At 48.0% G+C, this 16,775-nt stretch overlaps 1 protein-coding gene across 4 annotated transcripts in view; it reads left to right on the top strand.

Moving 5' to 3' along the window:
* The window catches only part of LOC144121578 (cholesterol transporter ABCA5-like), a 101,223-nt gene that overhangs the window by 15,597 nt on the left and 68,851 nt on the right, over positions 1-16,775 (top strand). The window lies entirely within an intron of this gene.

Raw genomic sequence — 16,775 nt, 5'->3', positions numbered from 1 at the left:
CGTCACCAACCACGTGACAGCGTGGCGACGCCGCCACGCTGAAGGCTCGAAATGCTACCGTAATGTAGCTATCGCTACAAAAAATCCCCTATGCTTATTAGGTTCTGTGGCTGATTGCTTCTCTAAAATGTATAATGAGCGCCTCATTTTCCCTTCGCTTGTCTTCTTACGCGCCACACACACACACACACACACACACACACACACACACACACACACACACACACACACACACACACACACACACACACACACACACACACACACACACACACACACACACACACACACACACACGTTGCCTACAACAACCAGGGGGGAACTGCAGCTCTCGCTACGTATATCCTGGCATAGCTGAGCTAAGCCACTGCCAATTTTTTTCGATAGCGCAGTTGCGACTCAGACTAAAGTCACTGTGGAAATAAAAACAAATGGCAACGTTTACGCTTGTTGCGTGAATCGCGATCTTCAGTGGCAGCTAGCGTAAACTTTTTTTTTTAGTATCTCTGCCCCTTGATTTCTCTCAGTCACTTACTTCGCCTTAGCGAACAAGGCGCCCATAAGTTTTGGTGTGTGATGCGTCCCGATAAGGGTCCCCAGCTGGCAGAAGCTACGCCGGAGCGCTCCACTGTGGGCCCGCCGCGGTGGCTAGTTGGTAAGCGCACTCGGCAGCTCAGTCTAAGGACGGGGGTTCAGTCATTCCGGCCGATGTCCGAGACGAAATTCCATGATTGGTCGAGAGAGGTCACGTGACCTCGCGAATAACAACCTGCCCTCCATGGCAGGTTGCCCTGGCCACCGGATTGTGAGCAGCATGCCCACTGTGGCAGGAGACAAATACGTGATTAGTCGAGAGGGACCTTGTGACGCCATCACAACATGCCCGCCGTGTTGTGAGCAACCTAGTTTCTAGACAGAAACCTAGATAGAGAATGGAAATTAAAAATCAGGAAAACAATGATTATGTAAATGTCGGCACCGTCAAAGCATTGTGGATACCTGATACTTCAGCCAGCAGTGAATATGATGGACCGTCAAATGCCAATAAACTGCCGCAAGCAAACAGAGGTTTCAACAAGAGCTGCGACATATCTAAACTATAATGCTATTGCATTTCGCTCCTAAGGTGACTTAGGCGTCCCCCATTTATTTCTTTATTACTTTTGTTCCGGAAACGGCCTAGCATATACGCTGACAGGCATGGCTGACGTGCATCGTCAGCCTCGCACGCGATGCAGCAGCGACCACTGTCCACTCAACCACATGGTGCCTAGAGGAAAATCTCCGAATCGAATGGCAGCACACAAAAAAAAAACAGCCGCCATGTCATTCTGACCTATGACGACAGCGTCTGCCGATGAGACAGGTGTTTCCTGCGGTGTGTCCTCCGTTGAACCCACGTTCCGGCTGGTTCACGCCTGGGCCTGGTTCGCTGGTCTTCGTGCTGGTTGGTATTCGTGATTTGCGCGAATTTCAGCTGCCCTCAACTACGACCCCCTCTTTCTTCCTTTCTTCTCTCAGTTCTTCCGTTATCCCTTCCTTTACGGCGTGGTTCAGTTGTCCGTTGAAATTTGAGACATATACTTCGCCATTTCCATCCCCCCCCCCCAAAAAAAAAAACAATTTTCGTTTTCATTATATTTGTAATTTACTTTCCTTCTTGACTGTAGACGCGCACAACCTGGACAACTTTATTGTTATCATTTGTAAATAGTGTAAATACGACCACTCCATATGCTCTTTCTTGCTGTGCCCTCACCTCTTTCATTTCACTTCTTCATACTGCCTGCTCTCCTTTATTTCCGCTGCCCCAGCTCAGGTGCCGCGGACACAGTGATGGCAGATGCCGGGGTTTGCAAAAATGATTTTAACTTCCTTTTTATTATTTTTTGATGAATAAACACTTAATACTACTACTACTTCATTATTTCAGCTGTCCTTCCTTTGCCGCGTCGACCGGCCTATGCTGACGATTGCCCATAGTCTCAATGGCTGTCCTGACTGGCCAGCCGCTATGGCATTGAGTTGACACTCGGAGACGTGTATTCGCGAATCTAGGGGCCGTATTCTATAAGCTGTCAATTTTCCGCTGTCCATTTCGCGTTCATTCGGCCCTCTGCCAGTGGCACAATAGATATGCCCGCGGCTTTCAAGCGTCTGCGGCAAAGGACCCGTTCATGGGGTGGTTGGCGGCCGGACCTCAGCACTGGCTGAAACTGGATGCAATGTGCAGCTAATAGTCAGGTATACATCGCAGCGCTCTCTCAACAGCAGGCGACCGGACCCGACTGCACCAGCTGCCATTGGTCGAGATATGCAGCCAGCGGTGAGGCCAGGGCTTGTTTTCCGTCGATAACAAAGCACCATGTCACCATACACGCATGCCATCGTAAGACCTGTCATTAAACATTCACGCACAAAACTGTTCGCTCTTGCATTGTGCCGTTTAGTTAGGTGTTCTCAGCGACATTTGTGAACAGATTGAGCCTCTGATTTGCATAGGCACTTCTAGTCCGAGCAAATTGCCTGTTTTTTTTTTCTTTAGTATAGGCTCAGTGTAGTGCCTGACAAGAGCTTCGATCTCATGGTTCTGCAAGCCTACCACTGCAGCGGTTAGACTGTGCTGTCAATTTTTACTGCGAGCACCAGAAAAAGCACGAAATGACACTTACAGGATGCTTCATTACCCTGCAAATATCAAATTAACAGTGCTCATAAGGTACGTTTTTATGTGATTACTATCACAATGCCTGAAAGCACCGACGAAGGCTCTCAACGGAGCGAACGAATTTTTCCGCTCGCGCAGGTTCTTCTTGAGTATAAATAGTGCTCGGCACAGCCGCAACGTGGCGTCGATTTCATAAAAATCGCCAGTAACAGCTACCAATGTCGAGTCGGCCTGCACCGCCGTTTTTTAACGCGATAGCGTTAAAGGCCGCGTTACACAAAACCTGCCGTCAGCGTTGTCGTCATTGTGAGCGATAAATAGGGTGGCGTATAGGTGGTCCAGGCAGGCACCTCCGTAGAAGCAACCTAGGTCACGCGACCTTGTGAGATCTTCACAACCTACCCACTGGATTGTGAGCAAACTAACAACCATATAGAGCAGGTGGCAGTGAAATGAATGTCTGATCGCTAGAGGTTGCTCGGGAGGAGCGACCTGGGAGCACGAGACCCACCGGTGGCAGCACCTGCCATCGCAGGACAGTGGCGCGTCCTAACAGTTGCACCACTGCGTTAAGTGCGCCCATGCAGAAGAGAGTTGACATGCACGCAGAGTTCTATGAAAACTGGCACGCCCATGATTGTCTTTGCGCGATAGGCGGATGCTTATCTGCCGTACGTGACACGGCGACGTGGCAATCCTAATTCTCTGCTTTTGGAAACACTAGGGGCCGTCAAGTGCCGTGTGCGTAGCGATAAGCACCTGCCATCCCAACGGGGTCGACAGCTCTGCTGGAGCGTGGCTATTTGCGGGTGTGTGTTTGTGCGCGCGCTCTCTCTTTTTATCCATTACAGGCAGTCGGATGTCTATCGCTTCCTTGTTTGCATAGCTATCGGCTTGTGACACGCCCACCGCAAAAAAAAAATGCGGCAAGTGATTTACTTAGTGGTGACTGAGCTTCCGGCTTCAGAACACGTGTCCCCATCGTATAGGCTGAGTTAATGCGTGAGTGCGCTGTGCCAGTTGGTTGAGTGAGCGAGTTAGCAAGCGATAGGTGAGTCATATGGGCAGAATGTAAGATACTGCATGACCAACTACTGGCCGTCATTCTGACGTAACACGGTGGTTTGGGCTAGTTGGTTGCTGTTCATAATGGAGACAAGTTTCGCAGCATGAATAAAACGAACACAGAAGACAAGGAAGAAACAAGCACAGTCCTGTCTTGTTTGTTCCTTGTTCTGTGTGCGTTTTATTGATGCTGCGAAACTTGTCGTCATTCTGACGTTCTGAACAATTTTTGACACCTTTTTTTTTTATACCAGCAGGTCTTCTTTTCTTAATTGTTAGGACAGCTTCCCTGCAATACTGAGTGGCTACCTAGCGACGGAAAAGGGAATTTTAAAAGAGGGCCTCGCCCCCAATCCAGACGTAATGAGAAGAAGATGCAGGCGCATTTCTTCTGTTAGCAGGTCGACGATGTGGGCGCAGAACACAGGGCTTAGCGAGGTGGGCGCTGGGCTTAGCGCGTGCATCTTTCAAGCGCTAGCGCACACGCGTTCGGCCTTTCAACTTGTCCGACTGAGGGCCGGCGATAGCACTAAGGCAAACAACAGTTGAGGGAAAACTAATCCCCATGTTGGGAAAACAGGGGCCGTATTTTGTGACAATGGATTTTCCGTTTCATTATGTTATTCCTCTGCTATTGGCAACAGCCGCCTGTGTCGTCAGGATTTACTGATAGCCAGCAAGCAGTGGCGTACTGCGGCTTTGACTGGTCGTATAGCTGGCGGGGATCACCAAAAACACGGAATATAAAGGCCTGAACAGGAAGGCAATCTTCATGCAAATTAAGGCCTCTGCTGACTTGATGCTTACGCGATATTTTATTGTTTACACTTGTGGTAGATATGATTGTGGCATAGTACCACGACATTTCAGTGACTTTATTTTTGAACGATGGTAAACAACAAATGTATTTCGGTGCGCCGAACACTCAAGCAAGTATCGCGAAAAAAAAAGTCTGCCCCGCGGTCTCATGTTTGCGCTATATGCCAAGTGATTTTGCGGTCGCGCTTTCAGAACTTGTACAGTGAACGAAAAAGTCCGCCTTCTTTTTAATTGGTCGCATCTCTGATGATGATGTCCATCATCTCTATTCCCATCAGTGAGCAGATCCAGTGGACTGCTTTCTTTCGCAGTTTTTTTTTTCTGGTTAAGATATTAGTGCACCGCTGCATTCCCAGCCTCCACCCTGTAGTTTTCGCGTACTCAAAAAAAAAAAAAAGGCGCGTGGATTTCAGCGTGATCCGTCCGCGCTTACTTTGGTGAATAGCACAGTGGGTTAGAAATCAGGCGACGTGATGATAATGCAGTAAATTTCAAAGAATAATGCTACTTATATTTCTATCATTTTTCGAAGAGGTGTTAACTAATTTTTTGGCTGCTACGAAGCAGTTATCGAGCGAGGCATCCTAACACGCTTTGCGTTGGGTCATCCTTCGGAGCCACATTGCTGTGATCGGTTTAGTCCGCCTCCACTGCCTGAATGACGATGGCATAGGAATGCGCATGAGTGTGTTCGGATGATAAGAGGGGAGTAAATGTTATAGCGCGCGGACACCTAGAGGTTGTTCTCACTGCTTTCTGTATGGTGCGTTCAGTGAACCAGAGCTGACAACCACTGCGTCCCGTGCGAAACTTTGTCCTCGTCTCTTCTGTTTTCCCGCACCAGTTACGATGTCGGAGCTATATACTCAACAAGCACCAACTCAACAAGCTTTTTAGTTGCAGCCATATATCTTCACGTCGATCAAACGATCACTGGCTGTCGCGCAATACAGTAAGCAGCATTGTTTGCCTTCGTCATAAACAAAAAAGGGGATGCGACCGGGGTCACTGACCAACAGCACACAGTGTATACTTCACGGAAGCGATAGCGAACTTTCCTTGCAGGTATCCGGTTATCTCCTTATCTAATCCGGGTCGGCGGGCCCCTGCACGCGCCAAGCGAATCGACCTCCTTGCCCTGTTGTTGATGGGCGCGGCGCCAAAATTCCCCGCCGAAGATCCCCTCTTCTCCCTCTTTGGGGAACGCAGCGCGCGATCGAGGTCACCGGCCAGAACCGGTTTCAGGGCCGCCGACTTCGTGGCGCCGGTTTGTCCCCTCTCCCTTCCTCCCCGCTCTTTTCGGGCGGCTGAGTGGACACGGAAACGTCCCGCATCCCATGTGCGTGTCGGAAAAGTGCACAGTACATTGGGGGAAACCCATGCGCGAGACACGGCGCATCGATCCAAGCGCGCTCCCCTGCCTTCTCGCTTTTGCGGCGAGGTTCGAGAGGGAGGCTGGGCACGTGTGCGCGTGGGAGAGAAACCCTTTTGTGCAATGGCCGCGCTGTTGTAGTGAACGGAATAGAAACGCGCCATAGAAAAGGCAGCGGCGCGAGCGCACTCGTTCTCTCGCCTTTGTTTGGGTGCGAGTGCTCGGTTCGTATACTGCGGAGGATATGGGCGCCGTTTGGCGAATGTCTCGAAAATCGGCCACTGTAGTAGTACATGCAGGGTCCTTGGACCACACGCATTACGCCGCCGTCCGGCCTCGCTCACAAAAGGCTTCTCGTACGCTGCTCCGTGTCTCGAGGCCGTCAGGCCGCCTTGCGTGACGTGTTGAGAGAGTGGGATTCCGTCCCCCGCGCGTGCGTATGTCGCATACGCGTACATCGTGCTTCACTTCTATCTTTCCCCATTTCCTCTCTTCCCCTATCGTTCCCTCACATTATTCCCTATTTATTTCCGGTGTATCCCAGTGGAACCTCTCTGCCTCTTCCCTCCACTCAATTGCGCCGCTCTCTCTCTTTTTCGGACGGCGCCGTGTTGCGCTAAAGCTGTTTCCTTAATTACGCCACCATCCGCTAGGGTGCAGCGGTCACGTGAAAGAAGAAAATGCAATGTCTCACAAAAAAAATTAAATGTGCAAAAGACACGTCCGATCGAACAAACGTAAGAAAAAACGACCGCCGATAAGAATAAAGCCTTGGGATAAATAAAGAATGAAAACAAAAGAAAATTTCGCGGGCGGCTATAGGTGTCACGTGGCTTGCCTTTTTGCGCGAAACTACTCGAGAAAGTTGGAAAAATGAGCTTCACTTTCAGCTCGCACAGCTAGCTGCGCGCCGCTAGCCCTGGCATTATCATGACCTTAAGTGGGCGCAACATAGACACGCCGGAGGCCCGGCTAGCCTGGCACGCTCTAGAATTAAATCAACGCGCGTCGAGATACTGTACCGGAAGCTCCGGTGCGCTGCACTTCAGTTTTCGCCCTTCATAGGGCATGCACGTTTTGAGTGGCCTGCATTAAGGCGAAAGCCTTTAATGGCTCATGCTCCGTCCGTCCGTTACGCTCTTGTGTCCATGGCCTCCGAGATCATCCGTTCTTGCTAGCGCAATTGGGTCATCTCGGAGGCCGTGTTGCACCATTGGTAGTTCACTGTGCATGAACGAGGTGGAGCCACCGGCGCCCGCGCGATATGACCTCCTTCATGTTTGTAAACAAACGAGATGGAGCTGCAGTCGCTTGCGAGCTCGTGGTAGGCAAAAGGTCGGGGAGTGGCGTCTTGGATAGGTGTTGAGCGCGGGCTTTCAAGGCTTGTGTAGGCGCGTTTCCAGTTTCTGCGAATCATAGCAATGGTCGATGCTTCCAACTTAGCAATTTGTCGAAGTACACGAGCTCGCGTTGGCCACGTGCGGCCTATAAACAGAAATAGTTTGCCACTGTGTATTGTATATATGGTTAGTAGTAAACATGTAGAAAGCGTTCCTGCCGTTTATTTATGCGCTAGGCATTGAGTAAAACAAGTTTTGACACTCTGCTCTAGCCGTAATGATTTTACTTCGGGACAATAGTGAGGGGAAGTGCTGGCCTTGTTTCGTCGGAGCAGACATGCGCTCATCGTCTGCTGACATACGTACCTGTCGCGCCGTGCGAAAAGTGGAGACAGTGTCGTGTCCCTGATCTCCTGTCTCGCTTAGCGCTGTTTTTAGCAGCATGACCACGCACCAGCCAGGCCGACTTGTCCTCTTGTTAAGCTGGTCGATTTGGTGAAAATTTTTGATTTCTAGAATTATTTTCTTTCCTAGCCCTGAAGTCTAGTTTCGTGACGAAAAATTATAGCTTAATATTGAGTACAAATTTATAAATTACGCTTTTTAGAAGTGTGGTCGTCAAAAATTGTGAGGTAATTTCTTTGATTTCAATGCCGCATTTCTTTGACCAAAGCGAAAGCGAAGATGCCTTAAACGAGGGAATAAACTTTAAGGTTCGTTTTCTGACCTCTCACATTTTCTGCGACTGGATCACTCACCTTCGTAATTCGCATGAAAATCAAATGATTCCATTTGTCGCAAACTATTCCTGAGACGTTGAGGAGCGTAATAAATCTCTCCATTTTTTCCCTACACATGCAGTACTGTGTTACTTATTTTTTGTAAGAAACGTTTTCATGTAACTATGCATACATAAGTACTCATCATATAGAAAAAGAACTAATCGCGTCATCGTAATGAACAGGGCTTTATGTACATATGCTGGCATAAAAAAACTGCGCACTATCTACTCAATTTTTTGAGACCTAGCTTGGGGGGACTTGACGACGGTGTTAATTATAATTACCCAGAACTGCACCAGGTATAGCTAGAAATAAAAGGAATTACTGAAACTAGCGTAGGAATTTCATACTTGCACCAAGTTTAGTTACATATCGCATGCATGAATAACGAGAACACTTTTCATTGCCGCGTCCCCTCTCAATCTCGCCACGTGTCTGTTAGTAGCACGCCTGTGGCTGCTTCTTTCCAAACTTCGCGATCATGTACTACCTCATGAAACATGACACATGCATGATGTAATGAAAAAAGCATATGGCGTTTAACACTCTTAAGGTACGCTATTCTAAGCACACCAACGCGACCGCGCAAGATTGACACAACTTACCAAACTTCTTTCTACTCGAATGAAATAATTACGTCGTCATATCAAGAAACAGTTTCAAGTAAATATTGAATGTCATAAAACGCGCCATTAAAACATGGTGTGCTATTAACAAAAAAACGCATTACTTGGGGGCGAGTGAACCTGTCGGCGCCCCGTGCACTCCGGCTCAAGGTGATAAGTACGTGTGCAGCTGCATATGTCTTTTTTTTTTCCTTGAGAAATTATCAGCCTACTATCCTGAAGTTCAGGTGAATGAACGCAGTAACTTGCAAGTTACTAAGTGCATTGAGTGGCAGTGCCGATCGACTCCCAGACTTCGCGCTTTACTACCGTGGCCCAATGCCTGTTAGCCAGTTTCCGAATGCGGCATTTATGCGCGAGAAACCTATCGAGGCTAATTTAATATTTTTTATGCTACTACGCGGATCCAGCGGTGACGCAGCTGGTCAATACATGCTGCTTCTGCAGTGCACAGGCTTGAAGCAGCCGCCGGTAGCTGCGGCAGCTGCGGTAGGCACGGGCAAGCGGAACCTGTTTTGCCTATCATGCGAAAGTCGCTGCTAACATCAGCGCCACCGCATCTTCGTGACGTCGCGGGGTGAATGAGGTCCATAGAAGACCTGGATGGGTACACAGATTCGACAGGAAGCATGCTGCAGGACATGTGTGACAGGCATGATTCAGTTTTATGCAACAGTACCGAGAACTGTGAAGGGCTCATAACATGGGAGGCAGGGAGTCTGCACTCGACGATAGATTATGCACTAATGTCACAGAGGATGTATAACAGATTAGGGGTAATGAGCATTGATGAAGATGGCTCCAGAAGTCTAGGTAGTGACCACAAGCGTGTCAAGTTGAGTTTCACAAGAGAAACCAAAGTAGGACTGAAGCGAGATGAACAATCAGAGGGGAATTTTTACTCAGAAGAGCAATTGGAAGCAGCAGCCAAACAAATCGAGAAAGTAATTTTTGAGGATAGTGAAACAGAATGGACTTATACCAAATTAACTCGATTACTGGAGCAAGAGCTAGCTATGGTGCGAGTAAAGCTAGAAGGGAAAAGATGCAAACCCAAGAGTTGGTGGGATGAGGAGGTCAAGAGGGCGATAGAGAAACGTCAGGAAGCGTCCAGGGAACACAGATATGCCAAGAAGAAGGGGGAACCAGAAGCTGAAGTAGACAGAAAATGGGATAACTTCATAAAGTGTACAAGGGAAGCATCCTATTTGATTAATGAGAAAATTAGAAGAAAGGGTGCCCAATGGATGTCAAAAGTAAATAAAAAGGATAGAAAAGCAGCTCAAAAATTCTGTAAGCATCTAAATGCAATGAGTAATAATACTAGGCTAGAACAAAGGTTTTCTGTTACAGATCAGGGTAGTCGACTAGAAGGGGATGAGGCGATAAAACACATAGGAACAAGTATGACAGAAAAATTTAAGGAAAGAAATGTTGCGCACAATTTATCAAATAAGGACAGACCGGTTACTGCAATAGCTTCACTTGAGCAAGGAGAGTGGGAAAGGGCAGAGAAGAAGGTTCCTAGTGGCACATCAACAGGACCAGATGGTATTCCGATTATGTTATTGAAGAAGCCAGGACCAACATCCAAGCAAACATTAATACAGGTAGTGAATAAAATGATAGTGGATGGGAAAGTCCCTGATGAATGGCGATTAAGTAGAATGAACATGATATATAAGGGAAAGGGGGACAAAGCTGACGTAAGTAACTACCGTCCCATAGCAGTGGCATCTGTGGTGCACAGGGTGGTGATGCAGATTATAAAGGACAGATTGCAGGCTTGGGTGGAGAACGAGGGGGTGCTAGGGGAGTTACAAAATGGGTTCCGGAAACAAATGAGGTTGGAGGACAATCTGTTTTCATTGACGCAGTGTATTGAGATTGCTGAAAAGGGACACAGGCCCCTATGGCTAGAATTTCTGGATATTAAGGTAGCCTACGACAACGTTATTCAAGAGTACCTGTGGGACATACTGAGCACATTGGATGTGGAGGATGGTGTGATTAATCTTTTAGAAGATATATGTAAAGGTACCAGAGTGCTTATAAAATTGAAAAAAGGTATCAGAGCCTGTAGAGATACAGCGGGGGCTTAGGCAAGGATGTCCTCTGTCTCCTTTGTTGTTTATGTTGTACCTGCAAGGGTTGGAGACCAAGCTAGAGAGGAGCGGACTAGGCTTCAACCTTTCTTTTTGCAAGCAAGGAGAATTGAATAAACAGTCATTACCGGGACTAATATACGCCGATGATATAGTGCTAATGGCTGACAGCAAGGAAGATTTGCAGAAGTTGATAGACATATGTGGTACAGAGGGAGATAGATTAGGTTTCAAGTTTTGTAAGGAAAAATCTACAGTCATGATATTTAATTATGAGGTCGGCGAGCATAGAATACAGGGGTGCACGCTAGAAATAGTGGATGAGTACAAGTATCTTGGGGTGTGGATAAATAAGAGTGCTGAGTATCTGACAGAGCATGAAAAATATGTAATGAATAAAGCTAGTAGGAATGCAGCTGTCATGAAAAATAGGGCACTGTGGAATTACAATAGGTATGAAGTGGTAAGAGGGACCTGGAAAGGGGTGATGGTTCCTAGCCTGACTTTCGGTAATGTGGTCCTGTGCATGCGACCAGATGTGCAAGTAAGGTTAGAAATTAAACAACGTGGCGTAGGGAGGCTAGCTTTGGGAGCACATGGCAATACACCAAATCAGGGGGTACAGGGTGATATGGGATGGGCGTCTTTCGAGAGCAGAGAGGCTAGCAGTAAGATAGCATTTGAGGACAGATTGAGAAAAATGGGGGAAAATCAGTGGGCTAGGAAAGTTTCAACAGAGAGAGCTTTGTGGAAAAGAGGGATGCTGACAAAATCAGCACTGGGAACATACAGGATTCTTAAGCAGGAAATTGCCAAAGAAAATATCTATGATAATTGCAGGGGAAGCTCTTTGTTGTTTGAGGCCAGGACGGGAGTTTTGCGGACTAAGACATACAGAGTCAGGTACCTTGAGATAGACACGTTGTGCGTTGCGTGCGGAGAGGAGGAGGAAATGGATGAACACTTCATACATTTCTGTAAAGGGCTTCACCCTACAGTGGAAAGCAGCGGGGCTGGTTTATCCAAGGCATTGGGGTTTAAGGACAGTGAAGGGAAAGTAGATTTTAAGCGGGTAGAAGTAACCAAGCGAAGGTTATCTGATTGGTGGCGAAAATCAAGAGAAGAGTAAATTTTCATGTCATGGCTAGGTGGCTTGAGCCACCGCCCGATTTAAAGGGTTCAGCCGTATCCGTCCGTCCGTCCGTCCGTCCGTCCGTCCGTCCGTCCGTCCGTCCGTCCATCCATCCATCCATCCATCCATCCATCCATCCATCCATCCATCCATCCATCCATCCATCCATCCATCCATCCATCCATCCATCCATCCAGACGTTTCGCAGCTGTCGACCGAGTCGGGTGCCGCGCATCCTCCCTCCTAGCCCTCGCTTCAATGGAGTCTCAGAATGTGGGCAAAAGCAAGTACCCATTTAACATATTAGCCACACATCACTCAGTGACACAAGCAGCAACACCGCGCTAAAGGCTTTCGCCTCACCGCACTTAAGGTCAACAAAGTGCCCCCTGAATTTTTGTGGTTATCCATATATCCTGGCTCTTAAGTTGAATCCGTAGTTTGTGCCACCGAATGAGGGGCGTAATTTTCAAGCCTGTTCGCGCATTCGAACGCTGTGGGATTGGGGGGCACTCCCGCTATTGGGTACACAAGGATGTCGTGACAGCCGAAGTGACAGGCGCAAGTTGGACAGCAGCCCACACTTGAAGATTCAATTTCTGATTCACTCGTGGAGCAGCCGCAGCTTTAACTTCCACGCCAAAAAACTGGGCGTAGTGTGCCTCCATTTGCGCCTCGATGGTCATATATCGTTCACAGTTGGAGCCACCATTCCATGGTGCTCGCAAAGATAGCTTTTCTCTGCAGCCACATTGTTCGAAAGGCACCATTTGTGGCTCTTCGCGCCCAGGCGCTGCTAATAACACTCTGAGTCTTATTTAAGAGATGATCTTTGGATCTACCATCGGGGGCAAAAGTTACAGACCCCCCCCCCCTCCAAGTTCCGGCATGAGCTACTCTGCGTGGGGGCGCCACCTGACAAGACACTTCTGGTGTCGTAACGGGCGCATTCACTGCGCCGTTCTGCCGTTCTCGACACCAGAAGTTTTGTCAGGTGGCGCCCCCACGCAGAGAGGCCGGAACTTGGAGGGGGGGGGGGGGAGGGGTCTGTAGTTTTTTGCCCTCGATGGTACATGATCGCAACGCGACTAGAACAGCTAATGCGTGTGCCTCGAAGTGTCATTGCCTGAATGAAGGCTGTCTCGACACCAAGTGGTGGCGCTAGCATTGCGTACCATGGCTAGGGGTCTTATGGTACCTCGATGCCAGCGTCGCCGTCCAAGGTGGAGAAGTGAGCGCCATTGTGGGTGAAACCTTTCCTAAGGCTATATAGCACACTACAGCTCTCAGAGCCGAGACGGCATGCAGGACTCGCGCATCGTGCTGACCCTTGCATTCGAGAGAGCCACGATTGAGAAACTCGCGTCGCGCGTTGCTTCCACTATTTTCGGATGGCACCACTGTTAGAGAGCTTGCTGCAGCATCTGAGAGAAGTCGCTTTCGGTGATCTGATTGTCCCGAAGGTGCATCTGTCGTTGTCGGACGCAAAGACCAGCCACTGAGTGCTCGCGCATGTACCGAGAACGGAAAGGTCACAGACCGCTATCTCTATAGGTCTATCTCTATAGACCGCCATCTCTGTAACGGATGCATAGCATGCATTAGCCTGGCAGTGCGAACGACGAACAGATGAAGCGGAGAGCCTAGGGACTTTGCCGCTTTCGTTCACGCGCTTAAATTTCCCGGGAGATGGCCTCGGCTCGTTCTCTGACTCCTTCGGTATGCTAGATGGCAGAGTTCTCAAGATATGGTACAGCTTCCTCCGTGTACATGAGAATCGCCGGGTTATTATTCCGGCTTCGCTTGAAGCCCTCCGATTTCTCTAACAAATACCAGCGGCCGATCTAGTGCTCGAGTTTTCTGCTGGCGCAATACTTGAAAAAGAGAATGACAAGGACACTAACAGAACACAAACGCTTGCGGAGCGCTCTGCGTCTTTCTCTGAGTATCTCCTGTTGTGTTGTCTGAGGCACATCGCTTCACTGACTCTGCCCGTGCGCACATTCTTCTTCTTCTTCTTCTCCTTAGTAAGCATGGCACATACCCACGCAGGGGGTTTGGCCAAGGTTCAGTAGATAATCCCAATGAGGTATTTGCGCGGGGAAAAATAGGCGTGAGAAGACTAAATCAATATAAGAATTGGAACAGTGAAATGAATTAAAGAAATATGAATTACCAGGAATAGAATCGAGCATTTTTGGACATGCGACAAAATTTTGTATACAGCTAAGAAGGTAATCGATCAGTCGCGCTTATGTAATCATGAAGGTATAGCCGCAAACACTGCTTAACGGGAATCCCTTTGCGCTCGCACCGAACGAAAGAATAACTGGAAGAGACAGTGGGAGTCCTAACCTCGAAAGAGGGACCTCCAAATACTGTTTTCTCTGAACTGCGAACCGCCGGCAAGAGAGGAGAAAATGATCTATTGTTTCAACTTATTCTGGCATGTAAACGTCGTTTTCTTTCGCATGCTGTTTGAATTTTTCCACTGGTAGCACAAGGAACCACGTTTCTGAGGCGGAGTGCATAGGCGGGAGTCCAAAGCGTGCTTTCTACTTTTGCTTTTAAACATAGCGTTCTTTAGCCGAGGAATGAGATAATGCAGAAGCCGGAAAGGCGACAGCTTGAGTTGTTGCGGTTGCCTCAAAAGGAGAATGACTCATACATGCACTGTGAGGTATCGCTCAAGTACCCAACAATTCTGGACAAAAACATCTTTCAAACGGGAACAGTCTATGAACATTTTTTTCATTTACACTATATATCGTAACATTTCACTATAACATTTATATATCCGCAGATTTCCCGTCGGCAGCCTTAAAGTCTTTTGCAATTAACGCTTTTTCACTATAGTCGAAAACGTTCCCCATTTGTTTCCTATATATGGCAGTCTTAACTGCTCGATGCGAGCGACGGAAAAAGAAAAAAAAAGATTTTGCTATGAATCGGAAGAATGCGCCATTTCCTTCAACATTTCCACAACGGTACCTCACAATAGTCCAGTATTCAAATTTTGTCCAAGAATGATGGACGTGAATCGGGTGTTGATGACGTAATGCTCATTAAGAATACGTGACGATAATATAGCATAATTTCGATTTCAAACAATTAAGGTTTAGCAGCTTCCACGGGGTTTCGTGACAATATGTGACCCGCCGCGGTATCTCAGTGGTTAGGGCGCTCGGCTACCGATCCGGGGTACCCGGGTTCGAACCCGACCGCGGCAGCCGCGTTTCGATGGAGGCGAAACGCAAAGGCGCCCGTGTGCTGTGCGATGTCAGTGCACGTTAAAGATCCCCAGGTGGTCGAAATTATTCCGGAGACCACCACTACGGCACCCCTTTCTTCCTTTCTCCTCTCAGTCCCTCCTTTATCCCTCGCTTTTCGGCGCGGTTCAGGTGTCCACCGAGATGTGAGACAGATACTGCGCCACTTCCTTTCCCGAACAGACAATTTACAATTTTTTTATAACTATAGGAGATAATAGAAAAATCTTTTTTTTCTTTGCTGGAAGTTAGTATGGTGTTCTGTTTTTTTAAGAGAGAACTTTAAATGTTTGAAGAAAAAAGGAATAATAATAATAATAATTGCTTTTTGGGGAAAGGAAATGGCGCAGTATCTGTCTCATATATCTTTGGACACCTGAACCGCGCCGTAAGGGAAGGGATAAAGGAGGGAGTGAAATAATAATAATAATAATTGGTTTTGGGGGAAAGGAAATGGCGCAGTATCTGTCTCATATATCGTTGGACACCTGAACCACGCCGTAAGGGAAGGGATAAAAGAGGGAATGAAAGAATAAAGGAAGAAGAGGTGCCGTAGTGGAGGGCTCCGGAATAATTTCGACCACCTGGGGATCTTTAACGTGCACTGACATCGCACAGCACACGGGCGCCTTAGCGTTTTTCCTCCATAAAAACGCAGCCGCCGCGGTCGGGTTCGAACCCGGGAACTCCGGATCAGTAGTCGAGCGCCCTAACCACTGAGCCACCGCGGCGGGGGAAAAAAAAAGGAAAGCTCTGTTTTAGAAAATCGACCATGACTCAGTAGTGTTGTGCCTGCCAGCCGTTGGTATAGAATAGACGCGTCTTCCTAATTGTGAGGGCCCGACATGTTTTGACTCGTTGACCGTCCGACGGCCAAGAACAACAACTTGATAAGTCAGAATTCCTGAAGCCATCATCATCGACAGCTATAGTAACAGCACTGTTGTTGTTGCTTCAAATACGATGGCACATACCCACGGTGGAGGATAGGTTAGGATTTGCTGCAGATCCAAAGAGGAAAAAAACTCATCCAGGTTTATCTCAAGCGGCTCATAAATATAGAGGAATCTGAGAGAAAAAGAAAATCACGAATTTTGAGAGATCTTGAGGAAATCGGAACGAAAATCGAGGAAGCAAGGCGGTGTGGGTTGAATAGCTAAATTATAAAGAATTAATCAGAAAGGAAATAATTGTAAAGAGGAAAGTAAATGCATCGAGAATTTAACACAAAAATCTCCCGGTTTCAATAACCGCACTGGCGATGGTTAAGAAGGCACTTTGTTGTCCTCTGACTTCGCAGCCATACTGATGATGATGGATTTGGTAACGAAAACATTTTTTAACTGGACATAATATTGCTGGTCGCTCCCCCTATTCTGGGAGTCCGCAGGAACTTGCTCTTGCCCTTCTGGTTAGCTCCTGCCGAACTTTCGATGCTAAGATGGACAGCATTTCCTCCACGGCCATACTGAGCTTTCTGTTACGTGCCTTCGCGACGCCCCCCAGCGGCAGCATTGCGGGTACTCCAAGAAGGAAGAGAAGGAAGAAGAAGAAGAGGAAGAGGTGCGGCTCGAGCGCGCGAGCTCCCTGAGGCGGC

The sequence above is a fragment of the Amblyomma americanum genome, chromosome 2, assembly GCF_052857255.1.
Source record: "Amblyomma americanum isolate KBUSLIRL-KWMA chromosome 2, ASM5285725v1, whole genome shotgun sequence".
Classification (NCBI taxonomy): Eukaryota; Metazoa; Arthropoda; class Arachnida; order Ixodida; family Ixodidae; genus Amblyomma; species Amblyomma americanum.
The sequence above is the reverse complement of the archived record's forward strand: the minus strand, read 5'-3'. Positions and strand labels throughout refer to the sequence as shown.